This window comes from Paramormyrops kingsleyae, chromosome 8, assembly GCF_048594095.1.
Source record: "Paramormyrops kingsleyae isolate MSU_618 chromosome 8, PKINGS_0.4, whole genome shotgun sequence".
NCBI lineage: Eukaryota > Metazoa > Chordata > Actinopteri > Osteoglossiformes > Mormyridae > Paramormyrops > Paramormyrops kingsleyae.
The window spans coordinates 29,533,486-29,548,847 of record NC_132804.1 but is presented as its reverse complement, the minus strand read 5'-3'; the positions used below and the strand labels follow the sequence as shown (position 1 = coordinate 29,548,847).

Below are 15,362 nucleotides of genomic sequence, written 5' to 3'. Positions count from 1 at the left end.
CCGAAGTGACTGGTGCAGACCTCCGGCTAACCGACACAACCAATGCAGACCTCCAGTTAAATTACATGATTGGTGCAGACCTCCAGCTAACTGACACGATCAGTGCAGACATCAGCCTAACTGATGCAACCAGTGCAGACCTCCAACTAACTTACACGATTGGTGCAGACCTCTACCTAACTGCTGCAACCGGTGGAGTCCTTTGGCTAACTGAAGTGACCAGTGCAGACCTCCGGCTAACTTACGCGATCGGTACAGACCTCCAGTTAACTGACGTGATTGGTACAGACCCCAGCCTAACTGACGCAACCAGTACAGACTTCTGGCTAACTTAAGTGAGCAGTGCGGAGCTCTGGCTAACCAACCTGATGGCAAGGACCCATGAACGACAACTTCGGAAATGACAATCGCACAGATAAAAACCTATAAAGTGGATGTCAAAGAAGCACAGAGCTGGTGGGACGTTGTTCTCAAAGTTATTCTTTGCATTTTGAAACCACAAGAATTAGGTTTCTTAAAAGACACGGTGAATTCAATGAACACCTACACTCACCTAAAGGATTATTAGGAACACCATATTAATACGGTGTTTGACCCCCTTTCGCCTTCAGAACTGCCTTAATTCTACGTGGCATTGATTCAACAAGGTGCTGAAAGCATTCTTTAGAAATGTTGGCCCATATTGATAGGATAGCATCTTGCAGTTGATGGAGATTTGTGGGATGCACATCCAGGGCACGAAGCTCCCGTTCCACCACATCCCAAAGATGCTCTATTGGGTTGAGATCTGGTGACTGTGGGGGCCATTGTAGTACAGTGAAGTTATTGTCATGTTCAAGAAACCAATTTGAAATGATTCGAGCTTTGTGACATGGTGCATTATCCTGCTGGAAGTAGCCATCAGAGGATGGGTACATGATGGTCATAAAGGGATGGACATGGTCAGAAACAATGCTCGGGTAGGCCGTGGCATTTAAACGATGCCCAATTGTCACTAAGGGGCCTAAAGTGTGCCAAGAAAACATCCCCCACACCATTACACCACCACCACCAGCCTGCACAGTGGTAACAAGGCATGATGGATCCATGTTCTCATTCTGTTTACGCCAAATTCTGACTCTACCATTTGAATGTCTCAACAGAAATCGAGACTCATCAGACCAGGCAACATTTTTCCAGTCTTCAACTGTCCAATTTTGGTGAGCTCGTGCAAATTGTAGCCACTTTTTCCTATTTGTAGTGGAGATGAGTGGTACCCGGTGGGGTCTTCTGCTGTTGTAGCCCATCCGCCTCAAGGTTGTGCGTGTTGTGGCTTCACAAATGCTTTGCTGCATACCTCGGTTGTAACGAGTGGTTATTTCAGTCAAAGTTGCTCTTCTATCATCTTGAATCAGTCGGCCCATTCTCCTCTGACCTCTAGCATCAACAAGGCATTTTCGCCCACAGGACTGCCGCATACTGGATGTTTTTCCCGTTGCACACCATTCTTTGTAAACCCTAGAAATGGTTGTGCGTGAAAATCCCAGTAACTGAGCAGATTGTGAAATACTCAGACCGGCCCGTCTGGCACCAACAACCATGCCACGCTCAAAATTGCTTAAATCACCTTTCTTTCCCATTCTGACATTCAGTTTGGAGTTCAGGAGATTGTCTTGACCAGGACCACACCCCTAAATGCATTGAAGCAACTGCCATGTTATTGGTTGATTAGATAATTGCATTAATGAGAAATTGATTCTAATAATCCTTTAGGTGAGTGTATATGAAGTGTACCTACGTGCATGTGCACTCATACAGGTGTGTATAATGGCGTGGGCCGGCTCGAGCTCACCACCACGCAGATGGGCAGGCTGCAAGCGATCATGGGATGGGAACGACTGCGGTAGGCGGCGGACCCCAGATCGCCACTCGGAGGGAGTGCCAGGCGCGGCGCGACGGGGATTAAAATAACTCCACGCTTTCTGTTCCCTTTCTCAGGAACGCCCCGTTCCACTACACAGCGTGCAGTGTGTGGGGGAGTGCCAAGGTATGGGGGGGAGGGTGTACTCAATCTGAGAGAGGCTAGGTGTGATCTAATGACATGGGCTGGATATTTTTGGGGTTCCCAAAACTTTCAAAGAGCAGTGACGGCTCTCGGTGTGTAGGTCACACCCCCTTCCCCGCATGCTCTGCTTGGAGAGACGTCATGTTAGGTTCCTTCCTCTTCTTCACTTCGACAGCTGCATCCTGTCATGCAGGAAGCCGGTGAATGGCAGCCGCCTCCCCTTCCACAGCGAAGGGCCGCTGCTCATATTGGTCTGCATGCTGCTACACTGACCAACTGGCCTGGAGGTCTTCCTCAGGTGCAGGTCTTTCAAAAGGCCCCCAGTGGAGCAGACCTAGGCCTGCAGGGATCGTTGTGGAAGCGCCCATTTGCCATGAATTTCTTTGAAACCGGTCAAAACTGTCACCAAAAAAAAATAAATAGATGATATCGTGAGGCCGAATTCGAAACCAGCAGAACTAAGAAATCTCTCGACATTACACAATTGTCCGGCACGCAACAAACGGCAGCCACTCAGAAAAGCGGCCGCTGTGCTTTTTACTACCTAGAACAGACTTATTTAGAGACTTGAATGGTGGATTAAAAGATACCAAAAACAGTATTCAGGACTGGGACTGGGACTGGCCCCAGTCGCTGGGGTCCCAGACTGAGAGGGGCCCCTCCATTGGCCCCGTTAGGCTGGCCTTTTACTCGCCTGCTGTTTGCTGCACTGGTTAGTCACATGGGGGAAGTGTCGGGGCCCCGCCCTTACCAGCCAAGTCGCTGCTGTTCGTGCGAAAATCCGATTATCTTAAATGAGTGAGACCAGCTGGTGACTTCATTATTTACTAGCGTGTTAAGTACTCAGGCAGATGTTTGTGATTGTTTAGCAAAATAATAAGCTGTGTTTACCCGGGCGTCCATGTCTGCCCATTACCGTATAATTGATTTCATTCCTACCACATTAGCAAGTAATACAAAAGCAGCTCAAATTAAAAATGACGAAAGTGTGAGTGCTAATTACGTGCCACTGTGACTGTGTCCCTCGCTGGGATTTGCCTCATTTGTACGTTGCTTTGGACAAAAGCATCTGCTAAATAAAACAAATGGGGGAGTGGGGGGGTGGCAGGGTTGCCAATTCTCACGCATCCAGTGAGACACTGGCTTTCTGAATCTCACACTCACGCAAGCAATCTTACCACCAAACTATATTATTCCATTATAAACCTAAAATTAACTGAATCAAAAGTGCTGGCGTAGTCTGCCAACCCTACAGACTATTACAAGGTAATAAAACGGTTACATACATGCGTGTGCAGACTAGTCTCATGCCTCCCAGCTGACCCAGGGATGGTCTGGTCTGCGGTTTGCACCTCAGGCCCCCGCTTGCAGCAGGAAAAGGGGGCGGCACCTACAGCCGAACCACAGTGTCATCCCCCGCTGAGCCAGCAGGGCCTCGGAGGACTCCGACCTGCAAAGCTACTGATGTGCAGACCTTCACAGGCCCTGCCGACTGGATCATCATTTTCTTAGCAGTCAATTTGTCCCTGATTTATTCCTTATTATATCTATAAGGAAAATGTGTGAATTTGAGTTATATGGGATCTATAAAGCTAGCTAGCAGCAGGCAGGCGGCAGAGTGAGGGGCTTGCAGCTGTGCACACGGCTCTCTCAAAGGCCTATTCTCCTCCACTGACCTTCTTTATTTGTTTAGCTCGTAGATAGTTCGGCTGGGGGAACAATCGCCGTTTTGTACAGAAGAGTCACGAAAGCGATCTGAGGGTCTACCACACGCTGGTCTCGTCTATCTCCAGGAGCTACAGACACACACTCACAGAACCGGAACCGGCAGTGGTGACCGGGGCCCAAAAGAATTGACATTACAGAGGACTACAGTGTCAGGTATGCAGTATAACTTCAGCTGCAAGGGTGACTCATTATACATTGCTGTGTAGTATTAGCTTTCAATAATCATATATGCATTATGGAAAACATTCCTACAGCAATAAGAACACTGACAACACCCTTACACACTTTAACTATACGCTGGACCACTCATGGTGAAACAGCCTCTATCTAGGGCATTGGAATCTCTGCACCACAACAGTGGCGGCCATTTTCAGTCTGGGCTATTTTTTGACGCCGCAGTGAGAATGAAAGCAGGCACAGGAGCATCAGAAAGCGCACAGCGGTGGGCTCCCACATCCCGACAGAACCTCCCAAAACCACCGAAATAAAATAAGTTGTAAATGAGGGTTTGAAATGCATTATTCCACAACAAAGCTAAGCTAACGAGTCCTCCGGGCTAACACAAACCAATCAGAAAAAAAGTTCAGATTAGACTTCGGAATCAAAATGGGCCTTTTACCAGAGTCGTATAGCCAGTAGCTAGTACTGAATAATATGTTTATCCATGACTCCACCGAGGCAGATGATGTACCAGCATTTAGCATCTAGCTAAAGTTATCATGGCACCAAAGTGTGCGACACAAGGACACCTATAACCTTAAAAAAAAAAAAACACCTCAGGATCCCATCATCCATGGCACTTTATGTTGGGCTGAATGCCCCCATTGTCACATCTCCCCTGATGAATGAAGGTCATTAATCATTGTTCAGAGTTCGTTCTCAAAATATCCCACTGGACCCTGAACACATGGTCATTTCATGAGGGGCCACTATGCAATTCGCAGCTGAAAAAAAAGACCTCTAATCATATTTGAATGACTAATTCAGAATTTCAAAATGGAAAAAAGGCAAGACCTTCAAAAATACCATAGTCTGCAGTGTTTTTTCCATGAGCTGGGATTTCATAACACAGCCTACATGACAACAGCAAGTTCCTTAATGTAGTGCAGACAGAAAAAAAATCTAACCTAGTCTCCCTGATGATGCCACACTTTTGTTAGCCTACATCGACAAACAAACAGACCTGAAGGTCAGTCTACCTGACAGGGAAGACACCAAAAACAAACAAAGGCTGATCTTGAAATGAACCACCATTAGCAGCATGTCCCATTACCCTCTCAACTATTTCTCTGGAAGTGGGAACTGTTTACTTAACCCTTACATTTTGAATGTATTGACAGGATACAATGGCAGACTAATATTTTTTCCCTAAAAAAGATCTGCAAGGTGACAAGGTGATACACTTTCAGCAAAGTCCAAGTGTTTACAGTTACCTATTTGATAGTTGACTCTATAAAACTGGCTCTACAGGAGTGTCCTTAACCATACAAATGGCTGCTCGGTTTATTTAACAACAGGGAGCAACAGAAGCACTGGCCTATATTTGTTTAATAAATTTCTATAGACTATCCTCGACACAGGCTAACTAGTTAAGAAAAAGCACAGATCTTCACCCATCCATCCATTTTCTGACACCGCTTAATCCCAACACAGATCTTCATAAGACCACAACAAATATCCATTGACTGACCTTTGATGAGTGCAATGCATGTATTTCAAAAGATAAATAAGCAGCTATGTTTCGTTTCACCCTTACTTACATTTTAAAACTGGTCCCAAGTAAAGTCCAAACTCGGCACACCAAACCCAGTCAATGGTTTGAGCTGGTATTCTCAGCGACCAAGAAACACCAAGAAAGTCCACTTAGCAGTAGGTCATCAGCTTGGAGAGAGCACAATTTATTTGCAGTATACCACCAATGGTGAGAAAACCCCACACATCGTTAACCCCCGCCCCCACCCCCCCGAAATTGCGGACCAGAAGCACAGACCAACCCTCATGACCCGAAATCACTTCAGAGTCACAGGGAAGACCTCAGTCACGGACTACCCCGATGACTATGCTACTTCTGGACTGAATACTTCCTCTTGGTTGAGCAGAAGTGTCGTCATTCCTTCAGCTAATTGACAAGGGGCCAATGGTCCATCAGATCCCCACTAAACCCAGACCAGCGCCACTGATGCTCAAGGGCCAGGGCTGTATAGTATGTTTGACCAATGAATAAACTGCTAAGGTGGACCCCAAAACATACATTCCCTGCTACATGGGTAGGCACATGGGCCCCTCTGTGGGACTCTAGGGCAGTTTTAGGGAAGCCGCCTTATATGAACTCAAAGATATAAAAGAAATGTAGGACTTGCTTTACTGATGGTCTAAAGACAGCTGGATGCCCCATAGCCTGGGCCGTTTGATATGCGATGTCTTACAGCACGAGACACCCTCTATCAGATAGAAAGAGATGTAAGATGTATGGAGAGCTCAGGCCGGGCCGAGTCAGGTGACAGTCATTAGCCGTAATTATTTAGCTCATCTGCCCTCGTTCCCAGAAACTACAGTAAAGCATGTTGCTAATTTGCCGCAAATAACCAAACTTGAGACACGCAGAAGACCTACTAAAGTGCCCGTTGTGGTTCTTTTCTTCCTGTCTCACCGACCAATAAAACGACAGCTTTATTCCTGTACATTTCCTGGGCCCTGCTGCTAAGGACCTGCTACCTTCCAATCCCTGAACCATATGATACCGTTCACTATGCCCACCCAATGTAGAACAGCTGAAGGCATCGCAGTGTGATGTCTATAAACATATAGCCATGTGTCCCCAGGCACAGTCAGGGTAAGGTCGAGCAAAGTACTTCATGGTGTTTTGGTCGATGCAGGCCAAGCAAAAAAATAAATAAAAACACAGAAGATGGCTGACAGGTAAAGTGGTGCTGGTCACCTCCTTGTAGAATTCATAACATGAGGAGAGGCTCAGCATGAAGCACAACTACCTCACATGCACACTATTGATTTAATTAAGAAACCGCAAAGCATTTTATCTTCATTCTCTCTGTTTCATCATTAATGGCATTTCATGTCAACAAATGTGGCTCTTCCAACTCAAAGGTCCAGTTGAAGACAGTTCGTGGCAAACTAAAATTGCACTTTAATCTATGCTTTTTAATTAAGAGCTAAAGTGGAACAGAAACTTTGATAGTCAGCATTTTGTTTGGTCCAGGGTTGACATTCACCACCATATCATCTACTGTATATGGCTTCTGACTCATTCTACCAGGTCACAAGATAAAAGGAGAACATCACTGAGATGTTTCTTGTCCCGTGTTCAAAGCTGAAATGCAAACCAAGAAAATGGATCCCAAAATGTCCCACCAACCTTTGGCCAAAACAGGAATCCAGAAACCCAGCAGTCATGCTAGGATGGTTGTGTTATTTATGTGTCCATGTGCTGATCATTTCACTCTGGACATTTAAGCAGACCCCAGCCACAGACAAACCACATCAAGCTTTTCTTCTCCTAAATGAAACAGAGATACTACCCAGTTTTGATATAGATAAGCATGAATCACAAGAACCTTGCCTCTCGGGGTTATGAAAGTCTACGGTCTCTATGACACTGCGTCATGCCGCCACAGGCCAGGAATTTTCTCATTCTCGCCAACTTCCTACAGGCCGGATCAGTGCCGGTAAACCCATGAGGTGACATAAGCGGGAGCCTAGGGCGTCATCTTCTCAGGGGGTAACTCAGTGGCCAGTGCCACCCCTGTAAGCTTTACCACTGGTGTCCGGTGGTGGGGTGGGGCTGGTGGTGAAGCTTTCCGGGGGGAGCCACATGGGCCGGCTTTGACTGGTCCTGGGCTTGATATGGCAGATACAGCGCTCTTCAGCTACAACAGGTGTTTGTTATTGAAACTCTCAAGTGTGGTTCCTCGGGGCAAATCCATCAAGTGTGATTGGATCGTGTTTAGAGGAGCAATATTGTGCCAGCGGACTGCCTCTGCTATATGAGCAAAGTAGATTAAAACAAGTTACGCCTAATTTCTTTGTTAATGTATTTAGCGAAAGAATAAAGGCAACATTAGCAAGCTTGCGAAGAATTTGGAGAGCATCATAAACCGTTACTGTAGGGGTAATTGTGAGAGTCCATAACAAAATAGCCAACGGGGTTAAACACACTTAAGTGCGTCAAAGACTGCACATTCATGAAGGATCAGGTTCCTCATATGGAGCAGTTCTGACACGCATCCCTTGTGAGACTCCTCCACGCTCCTTCTCCTCCATTTGAGCCCGGAGGCTCACTTTGAAGGCATGTGTTTGGTCGTCTGGACAGCCTCTGTCAATCCACTGAATAAGTAGCAGTAGCTACTCTGAAGAAGGAGCAGCCAGCACTGCAGCTAGCTCTGTTTGTCTGTCTGCTTCAGCTGCCCACTGCGGTGGCCGGCTGCCAGTTCCATAGCACACACATGCGCATGCGGCGTGAGTCAAAGCACTGTTTATCTTTTAGCTATGTACATAGTTTCTTGACTTAATCATCACTTCCACAAAGCAGCGTGCAGGCACATACACACACCTATATAAGCAAGTATTACAAGGTGTGTATTATATGCGAGACATCTGCCATCTTACAATGCATTGTTGTATTCAGACATAGTTTTAATAAGTGCGTTTAAAACAATGATGTATTTCCATATTATCTTGGCATGGTCCAGGATCTGAAACAAGTTCCCTTTTCTCTGGCCTGAACAGCTACAATCCGCGGCTGCCCATGTAGGAGGCTCTACTCCTGTGAGAGAGATGCCGTCATGCTACTGAGAACGGCTCCCGGAGAACGGCACATTCGCGGATGGGATTCTTCCGGCCCGCCGTACAGGCGAGGCGCCTGCCGTTTACGCAATGGGACTTTATCCGGGGAGAGGAAATCCACGGCGAGTGACGTCTGGGAGTTTGGCGGCGTGCGGTTTCGGGGCTGTTTATGGGTTAGGTCATGACAGTGGTACTGAAGAGACTCGGCTAGAGGGTTTCGCTGCGTGTTCTACCCTCTGGGAGTGTATCTCACTGGCCGCAATTAAATCATAAAAAGGGATTAACATTATTAGCAGGCCGGCCCCGCAGATGCACGCTGCAAACCAGCTGTGCCGCATTCTTCTGCAGAGGAACCACGGATGCCGTTGTGAGTGTGGCCAGGTGCCAGGCAACTGGGGACAGGGTCAGGGATCGGACACGCCGGGCTGCACCCCCCCAGGAACCACGCCCCTTTGAGTCAGGGTGGGTGAAGTGGGGCGACCTGTGGCAGCACCCTCAGATGCCCACTCTGCCTGCCGACCAGGCAGACAGTGACCACATTTAGCCAGAAAGTTCACACAGGAAATTCACTTACTGTGTTTACACTGGCTCCACACCAGCAGCTCGTTAATATCCTAAAACTGATCAACACTAGTCATTCGCTTAAGTAATGGTGTTGACGCATGGCCCAGCCTTATCTGCTTTCGCATTTGCTACATTTAACAGACAGCAGTATGCTTTGAAATACCTCCGATTAATGCACTTGTCTAGATTCATGCTCTTCTCCACAGTGATGTATTGGGCTAAATTAAGAAAACATATTCTGACTTGTTTAGTTGCCGTGGTGAGAATGCTGTTTAGTATCAGCGCAGGGCGGCAGTGTCACTGCAGACGAGCAACACTGTGGCCTGCAACACTGCTAATCCTGTATGAAGAGTGTCCTGACAGTTCCTGTTCACATTTATGGCAACGCAGACCTTGGGGGGGGGGGGGGGGGGGGGGGCATGGGTATTGTAACTCAGAGCAGGAAACAAAAGTGAAATTAGTCCTGGGGCGAGCAAAACAAAAAAAAAACAATCACAGGTGAAGACAGGCTTGAAATATGCATGCAGGAAGGCACTATGGCCTAGATGGTCTGATCTGTTTTGGATTTATTTGTGAATTTTTGTAAACTGTTGCATCTTGGTATTTGGTTTCACACACTTATCAGTGGCGGCTAATGAATCGCTAATGAACAAGCTTTGTCAGTTCAAATAAGGAAGACAGCCGAGCGTGGCGGGATGAGGAACCAGAAGCATACCCCCCCACTACCACCACCAAGAGGAGGGGGGGGAGGTGGGCTCAGCAGAATACCCATAATGCCACAGGACCAAGGAAACATGCCCTTCTGAATGAGACCAACACACAGGAGCCATGAAACATCACAAGGACCTTCCCCTGACATTTACATTTGCTTATTTAGCAGACACTTCTATCCAAAGCAACGTCCAATTGGGATTAAGAGCCTTGCATAAGGACCCAATGGCGAAATCACTCTGCCGACCCTGGATTTTAACGACCTTGTGATTACAAGCACAGAGTCTAACCCACAGAGTCACACCACTGCCCCAAAATATCTGATCTTTCAGTCAGGACAGGATCATCAACACACACCTTGGCCTGCAAAAACACCTCAGCGGTTAGACAACTTAGTAATCCTTTTAACCGCTCCCTTTAGTCGATTTACAAACCAAGGTCACATTTGGAGACCCCATTCCGGCTGGAACTGGATCAGCCCCTGAACGGGTGACATATCCGTGTTTCTCCAGCAGTAACTTTCTGAAGCAGTGTTTCTCGACCCAGTCCTCGGGGAGCCCCGAGACAGTGCACCTTTCCGCTCCCTCCCAGCTCCCAGCCAATCGAAAACGCCGAACACCTGGTACAGGTGTGTCGAGAGCTGGGAGGGAGCAAAAACGTGAACTCACTGGGCGACGGCATAGGAGTGAGTTTGATGTTGGGAAGGCGCACTGGTCTAAAGGATCCTCTTCATTTTTGTGGAGGTACTAAGGATGGACTAAACTGGAAGGCTTTAGTCACTCGCGGTGCCTCCGCCTTTCCCAGCAGCCCCTGTTTCGGAGACATTGCACATTCTAGGGGTTGAGTGTTTGCTTGGCGCAGATGAGTGTGTCGAAGCCACCAACGGATGAAAGGTTAATGAAGCACAGGCCCTTCGATGCTGTGGAGTAAACAGGATGCTGTACTACGGTACGCCACTTACCAGGCCCCGGGGCCAGGTGACTAAGGAAGCACAACAGGCTGCGCCGGGGTTGGGCAGCCCACAGAGGTCATCAGGGGCGCGACAGTCCGTGGCCGCGAAGCCGCTTGCACGTTCACCAGATGGGGCACCGACCGAGAAGTCAACGAGGCATTTTCTTACGGCGAGGCTGAGACTCAGAACAACGACTCAGGAATGCAGAGTCGCCCAGAACGTGGCCAGGAAATGAGCAGGACGGCCGCACACAGGGTGGACGTACAAAAAAATGCGATCTGCCCTGATCAGAGCACGGTGACCTACAGCTAGGGCGAATCCCCAGAGGGCGAAGCCCATTTGCCACCCGAATAAGCCAAACCGTTTCAGCCTCATGGAGACTGTATCCGTGCAGCAAAGGGGTTTTTCAACCTCCGGCAGCCAGAGGCAAAGTGCCGCTTAGGGAGGAAGCTGCCCCTTCAACTTTCAGGAGATGTATGAGACTCATGGTCCAGATGTTTCGTTTCACGCCCGAGCGACGCTCCAAACCTCCACGCACCATCAAACTAGCATGTGGAGGGGGGGCGGGGGAGGGAGGTGAGAGGGGTCACAGAATGGTGTCTTCATAAGAGACAGACGAGATGGTCTATAAGTGGATTAGATAAGTTGCATTATCACTGAGCAGGCAAAGCCATCGAAGGAACAGGGATTGTCGTGTATCCTGCTGGAACGCTAATGCATCTTCTCATCACTTTGCTCAGAAAGAGACATGAAAACTGCTACAAGTACAGGTGGCCTTGGTTTCAGTCATATTACATACAAGACAGAAATATGAAGAGCATCCTTCAGGCGTCTGCACAGAAACATCACGTCAATTCGACCGATACATCCAAAGCTATGAGACAGCAGTAAATAAATGAGACAGCAAATTAAAGAAAACACACTCATACCTAATTAGGAATAACATACTCTATGCAGAAATGTGTAATTTTGCAAGGAGCAAAACTTCTTCAGCGTCACATAGAGTTAAGTTTGGAATTAAATTTTAGAATCATGATGAAAAACACTGAGGTCTCAACACAACAAACAGCAACTAAAACAGTCACCCCTGATTCAAGATACCTACAGCATTCGGCGGTATGAGATACCTGCAGCATTCGGCGGTATGGTCTCTATTTCCAAGTAAGTTTTTCAAAAAACACCTCGTAATTCCAATAGCTAATGCTATCTGATTTCAGTCACTAAGTAACATCAAAACAAACACACCTCTTGTCTTCTCTCTGGCTTTTCCAGATTCTGAACTCCTACAAACTTATCAACAAGTATAATAGAAAAAAATTAGCGCAATGCAGATATGACTGGACTCTGAACTTACGTCCTTAAAAGAGGAACAAAAACAAGGAGACCGATGGATCTCGTCTACAGAGCTCACCTCACCTCCAGATAGACTCCAACGAAAACCTTGTTTTCGATTGAATGCTTCTAACCATAACATGATCAGAAAAAAACTGCAAAGCCACAGCTGCACCATGGTGACCAAGATGAAATGAAGTATGTATCACCCCCCCCCCCCCTCTATGATAGGCCCCAGTCTGTTTCACAGCCCAAAGGTCCTGGTCATATTGGGATGGCTCATCATTAAGCCATAACATTGCACAATGGACGTTATGCTGTTTTGGTAGATATCCTCTAAATTTAGAATTTTTCATGATCAACACTTTCCGACTAGCGTGAAATTGTACTATATTGTGCAAGATTTAGGTCTGAACCCTAGTTCAAAGTTTTCTTTTCTATAGTTGCTTTGCTATAAATAATAAGTTCTGTACTGCTGGGGGCATCTCTGCCATAATTCTTTTCAGTTTACACCTTAGAATAACACAAATATTTTACAATATTGCGATGCTTTGTTTATTTGCCCCCATTGTACAAACTAATGTCAGGAATTAGTTTAAAAGAAACTTTTTTTAATCCACGCAATAATTAGGAAAAGTGCCAAAACCATGACCTTTGAAGCCTGATGGATAGATAAAGCAGTTTTACTTGGACATCTTGAGCACGGAGCAGGACCCGGAGCCGGCAGTTCCATTTAAAGTCCCCGTCCTGCCGGGTGATGTAAGCGGCTCAGCCGAGCCTCTGCGCCGGCATTACAACTCAAAGCAAATAGAAACAGATCTATGGCCTGAGCTATGAAGTCATTTTCAGTGGCCATCTTGAGCGATGTTAAAAATAACTTGTTGGATATATTACGTTATGTGTGTAGAGGGAAAGCGGAGCGGGCGGTCCGGTTCGGCGGTTCGGGTCGAGTCCCAGGACTTTCGCGTCTTGCAGTAGTAATTAAGTGCAGCACGTTGATCTCGAATAGCTTATATATCATGGTAGTGATACATGTAACGAGTTTGTAAGCTGCTCGGGTGTCAGAATTACTATACATGGGCGTTTGCACCATTACACATAACAAGAATTTGCTCAAAGAGAAAAATCACAGATTTCGTTTTAATGCGAAATCTTATTCTAACATTAAGCGCGTATTTTGAGCTCAATGCTTGAATGAAATCGATATAAATTGACGAGTAAATGAAACAAACTGTACAAAAAGATTTACTGACGGGCAATAAAAACAGCAGGTCAGCAATGCAGAACTTTCTAACTTTAGTTATAGAAAAATAGGAATGCGGGTAATTCATGCGCACTTTGTGCAGTTGCTGCTTACTTAGCAACAGATGACTTTTACTTTATTGAACTCCATAACGGTCGCGATCATCCTGCTCGACTGCGATTTAATTAGCCTTCGATATTAAAGTCACTAAAAATAGACGTGGTCCCGCATTAGTTTACCGCTTAGCGAAACGTAGAAGTAGGTAAAGCCGGCTGACCGGCCGTGTCACTCACCCGCTGAAGGTCAGAAAGTACGAAGGAGAGCTCCGGTTCGGCTCGGTCCTGCTCGGCTCCGCGGTGCCGCCGCTCGCTCTGACGCTTCTCCCCGGCTGTAGGATCTCCCGTAGGAACGGCGGACAAGCGTCTTTTTGTGGCTCCTTGACAGCTGGAACCGGCTTACCGACGCGACATGTCTGTAGCGCCGCGGTCGCTATTTGTTTTCTTGCAGCGCTCCCTGATGCTGTTACACTGTAACTTGTGCTCCAGTCACCTGTACGCGCTCATGACATTATCGCCCACCGATGACTGTGTTTAGGCTGCATTGTGGGAAATGTATTCCCCCCCCACCCACTCCACACACACCACACACACCACACACACCACACACACCACACACATATATACACCCAGACGTATACAGATACACACACACACAGAACCAGACTCTCTCTCACATACACACGTAGAACCAGACTCTCTCACACATACACACAGAACCAGACTCTCTCTCTCTCTCTCTCACACACACACACAGAACCAGACTCTCTCTCTCTCACACACACACAGAACCAGACTCTCTCTCTCTCTCTCTCTCTCACACACACACACACAGAACCAGACTCTCTCTCTCTCACACACACACACAGAACCAGACTCTCTATCTCTCACACACACACAGAACCAGACTCTCTCTCTCTCTCTCACACACACACAGAACCAGACTCTCTCTCACATACACACGTAGAACCAGACTCTCTCACACATACAGTACACACAGAATCAGACTCTCTCTCTCTCTCATACACACACACACAGAACCAGACTCTCTCACATACACACAGAACCAGACTCTCTTTCTCTCACACACACAGACGCACACAGAACCAGACACTCCCTCTCAGATACACACACAACCAGACACTCTCTGTTTCTCTCTCTCTCTCTCAAACACACACACACACACTCACACAGTACCAGACTCTCTCTCATTCTCACACACACATATACACAAACACACACACAGGAACACACAGAAAGATATAGCCACACACAGATACCTACACAGAAACAGACACACAGGCATACAAATACACACAGGAACACACTCACATATATAGACATGCACAAATACAGTCATTCATATATACACCAACACACAGGAACACACAGAGACATACAGGCACACACAGATACACAATGCAAAGACTCTCACACACACAGGAAGACACAGACACACACAAAGATACACCCACAAACAGGTACACACAAAGATACAGACACATATTTAACACAATACACACAGATACACAGACTGACATATACACATACACACACGTCACACTTTTTAGTCATCATTTCTCTGTGTTATACTTATTTTTATACAGACATCGATGTATGTGGTACTGTGTATTTTCTATTTTTGTCTTTTCTGTGGTGGTTTAATGTGCATTCTGTAATCGCAAACAATGTTCTCAGGGATAATACAAGTTTTCTGATTCTTAACAGGCACACAGACACAGGGACACACACACACATTGTGTGTGTGTGTGTGTGTGTGTGTGTGTGTGTGTGTGAGAGAGAGAGAGAGAGAGAGAGAGAGAGAGAGAGAGAGAGCTGGAGTGTCCCGATTAAACTGCGATCTTAAAGCGGTTTCTCCCGTTCCGCAATTTGCGCAAACTACCCCCTCACCAAAGGCGCCCAGGTGCAACC

At 46.8% G+C, this 15,362-nt stretch overlaps 1 protein-coding gene across 2 annotated transcripts in view; it reads right to left on the bottom strand.

Annotated features, from left to right (window-relative positions):
- Nucleotides 1-14,189, bottom strand: part of tfeb (transcription factor EB) — a 31,832-nt gene extending 17,643 nt beyond the window's left edge. The window contains exon 1 of one of the 2 annotated variants that reach the window (XM_023832386.2): nt 13,668-14,189. The gene's annotated coding sequence lies outside the window, so the exon portion shown is untranslated. Of the gene's footprint in view, nt 1-5,532; nt 5,680-13,667 lie in introns of those variants that run through there. The other variant, XM_023832387.2, reaches the window with a different exon arrangement.
- Nucleotides 14,190-15,362: the final 1,173 nt, after the last annotated feature.